The sequence below is a fragment of the Empidonax traillii genome, unplaced genomic scaffold, assembly GCF_003031625.1.
Source record: "Empidonax traillii isolate 1590-97213 ecotype Southwest subspecies unplaced genomic scaffold, ASM303162v1 scaffold1450:size106763, whole genome shotgun sequence".
Taxonomy (NCBI): domain Eukaryota; kingdom Metazoa; phylum Chordata; class Aves; order Passeriformes; family Tyrannidae; genus Empidonax; species Empidonax traillii.
Genome location: NW_020956643.1, coordinates 14255 through 18053, shown reverse-complemented (window position 1 = coordinate 18053; position 3799 = coordinate 14255). Strand labels below are relative to the sequence as shown.

Sequence of the window (3799 nt, the reverse complement as noted above, 5' to 3'; positions counted from 1 at the left end):
AGGGCAGTGGGCACAGCCCCAAGGCTGCCAGAGCTGCAGGAGGTTTTGGATGATCCTCTGGGGCACAGGGGGGGACTCTTGGGGAGAGGCCTGTGCAGGGCCAGGAGTTGGACTGGATGATCCTTGGGGGTCCCTTCCAGCTCAGCATGTTCTGTGAACCTCTCAGTCCATGGTTGTAAAAGCCAGTTTTCCTGTAGAACTCTTGGCATCACAGATCCCAAAAGAGCATCCAGCTGACACTGGAGAGGGCTCAGCAGGAGCATCCAGCATTGTTGTTCCCATGAACCACAAAGGAGGGGCAAAAGGCTCTGCTTGATTTTGCCACACAGCATTGCTGCTTCTGCCTGAAGCCATGGGACCTTCAGGCCATGACACTGCCTTTGCAAGGGGTTCAAACAGCACTGATTACTGAATTACACTTACCCACTGCTACAGCAAGGGAGCTTGGCCAGCGTTTTCTTCCTGTGGCCCCGCTGGGGGGTTTGGTCTCCTGCCCACTTCTCCTCCTCCTCCTCATCAGAGGCAGCCTGGCCCTCCACGGAGCGGAACAACTGATCCTCTGCTGGGACACAAAAATCTCATCCTCTGCTGGACACAACCACCCTGATCCTCTGCTGGGACACAACAATCTCATCCTCTGCTGGACACAACAACCCTCATCCTCTGCTGGACACAACAACCCTCACCCTGTGCTGGGACACAACCATCCTCATCCTCTGTTGGACACAACAACCCTGATCCTCTGCTGGACACAACAACCCTCAGCAACACACCAACCACCCCAATGTGCTGTAGCTCTTTAAACCTGAGGCTGAGCCAGAGAGAAGGGAGGTTTAAAAACGCCAGTGGAACCCCAGGAAGGGCCCTCCAGCATCCATAGAAAGTGGCTTTAAAGGAGTGGCAGGGCAGCTGCAGCAAAGAACCTCGCTTTGAGAGTCCTCAGTGCCCTTTTTCAGGTCACTTGTAGCTATTTCACTTCAACTCTCTTCTTTCACTAAGTAACTCTAATTTAAGGATAAATTAAAGGGTTAGTGTGGTGTTAGGGGGCAATTACTGCTCGGCGATACAATTGAATATAGACTTTTGGAGAGGAAAGAGGAAGGATCATGCTGGGTAAGATTGTTCTTGTACAGTCACTGTGCCAGTTGAGCACATGTTCAGAGGGCAAAAATTGGACATAAATGTTCTCTAATTCATATATTCATTGTGTTTTCTAGGGACAGGAGCTTTATTATAAAAATGTAATATTAGACCCATAGCTACCTAATACTTAGTTATACCTTTTTACCCAAACTTAATGTCTCCTCACATGCCAAATAAATTATAAATGGACTGTCTACACTGTATTTAAATATACCTGTACTATTAAAATAATATGTCAATGCTTTTTTAGCTGTATCTTATAAAAGACATTGCATTTAAATCCTTTTTGTTGCAGGAAGACATTTACTGGGACTATTAAGAGGATTAGGGAATTGTTACGATGTCTGTAATTTACTGGCTATTTTTGGGTACATTTAGCACATGAAAAGCACTGGTCACCTCTTTATTCTGAACGTGTATCTTGAGCTGACATCAGGTTAAACCAATGTCCACATGACTTTGAATTTTATAATTATTTACCTTAATCACTGTCAGGTTAATTGAACAGTTTTAATGAATTCTAACAGAGTGATCAAGTCAAATGCTGTTATTTCTTCAAATATTGAGACACATTTGACCTTGGGCAGCGTTACAAGTGTTGTGCACGTGGAGCTTGTTCAGCAGAGGCAGGGAGGGCTCCAGGGGTGGGGGGGGGACCCAGCAGAGACTCTCAGGTGAAGGATGTTCTGCCTCATCCCAAGGACACAGCACCTGCAGCTGGAATATCAAGAGAGGGACTGCTGGGTGTCTGCAGGGGCAGGGAACCCTTGGGAGGGCAGTGCAGCTCCACCTGTGCAGGATCCTGCTCGGCTCTGCTCCCAGCAACAAGGAAACAATGGCCCGTTTTCCCTCTCCTTTTTTAGTTCTGGTTTACACTCAGCATAAGTTAATGCAGTTTTCATTCCAGTGGCATTCAGAGTGCCTAATTTATAGGTTGTGGTGCTCAATAATTTATTGCCTGAGCAGGAACAAAGCTTGGTTCCTGCAGGGTTGCTCTTTAATTAGAGAATGAATGTCCGTGTGTTCCTGGCAATCTTTGCACTGCATGAACTCGGGGATCAGCAGTACTTTCTCTCCGTGAGGCACAGCCAAAACAAAGCCAGCCTTTATCTGCAACCTGTGATACCTTAGGAGTGAACTTTTTTTTATCCCTATTTCTTTTCCTGCCAGGGGAGCTCCAAGGGATGACAAGCAGAGCTCCCAGCCGGTGTGGCAGTTGTGAGAACTGACCCCACAGTCAGTATATTCTGCCAGTAAAATCATAGAGCACTTTGTTTTTGTGATATTTAGGCATTTATCTGTAAGCTGCCCAATGCAGAAGATCTTAATTCCATTGGTGCAAGTGCTCTTCTGCTCTAAGAAATTAATGTTTATTAAAGAGTGTGTATAGAGATATATAAAATAGAATTCATTCTGCATCTAGATTAATTAATTATCTAGTATACCTAGGTTTAATCCTGGATGTTCACACAATTTTTTTTCTTTGTTGAGCTCCCTGAGGTGGTTTTCTTTTCAGCCTAACTAATCCTTTTTTATTTGATGGAACAGCTTCCCTGTTTTTAAATCTATAACCCCACAATTTATTTGTGTGAAAGGTTTTTGCTAGAAAGCTGTTTGCACTTGAAATAGGGGTAGTGTAGTTGAATGTGGAAACTGTCTTTGAGTTGGCAAAGTGCATGATTTTATAAGAATATTTGTTGAAGCAGGTTTACTTTCTAAGTCTAACCAGATGAAGAACATGCTGCAATGTTAATTGTATTGACATGTCACTGTTTTTCACATTCCCAAGCAGCTGCTTGCCAGCTCTATTCAATACACACCTAAAATCCGATTTTTTAATCACTACAAACAGCTCTAGTCTGCAGGAAAGATGCCTTGTAACTTAAATTATTGCTGGGTAAGTGCTTTTGTGGTCCTTGAACTTGATGTGTCCAAAAAAACAAATAAACGACTGAAGGAAAGCCAAATTGGGCAATGTCATGCCAGTAGTCAGTGCTAAACAGGGTGGGCCTTTCCAGAGTTACTGGAGCAGCCAGGGTGTTGCCAAGGAGTGCGGCTGTACAGAATATTAACTGTCAATAGTTTCCCTGGAAATTAGTTTAACTGAGGTTGTGAGTTTTTATTTACAAAGAAAGGAAAACTTTATACTTTTAAGCCAGGAAAAAAGTTTGGGTGAGATGACTCATAGGGGGGAAAAAAAAGCAGTTTTAAATAATAGCTCTAAGTAATAAGCTCACCCTTTTTATTAAATATAAAATTCTGTGGGAATGAGAAGTAGAACTCTGGGATGCAACCTTTTATCTAGGTCTAGGATTTCAAGATTCGTTAGGACTGGTTTGGGGGTTTAACATATTAGTTTTTCTGCTGTTGCCTTCCCAGGTGAGTGCGGATGGGCAGAGCTGTGCTGGGTGTGTACCGTGCTCAGCCGTTCCAGCTCCTCCGGCGGGCGCTCCGCGGTGCTGCCGCCCTGCCGAGGGACAGCGAGTGCCGGATCCCTCCTCCTGCTGCTGCTGCTGCTGCTCCTGCTGCTGCTCCTCCTCCTCCTCCTGCTGCTGGTCCGGCCCCCTCTCTACGGGCACCTGCACCCTCTGCATCCCCGACCTGAAAAACAGGGCAGAGGGAGGTGGACTTGGAGGAAGTCGGGAAAACCAACCAA

General features: G+C 45.3%; 1 protein-coding gene across 1 annotated transcript in view; it reads right to left on the bottom strand.

The window, feature by feature from the left end:
• Nucleotides 1-3599, bottom strand: part of LOC114070151 (EF-hand and coiled-coil domain-containing protein 1-like) — a 15526-nt gene extending 11927 nt beyond the window's left edge. Inside the window, exons 1-2 of the mRNA XM_027907399.1 lie at nt 3560-3599; nt 424-559 (exon numbers count right to left, since the gene is read on the bottom strand). The gene's annotated coding sequence lies outside the window, so the exon portion shown is untranslated. The remainder of the gene's footprint in view (nt 1-423; nt 560-3559) is intronic.
• Between the last annotated feature and the right edge of the window lie 200 nt (nt 3600-3799).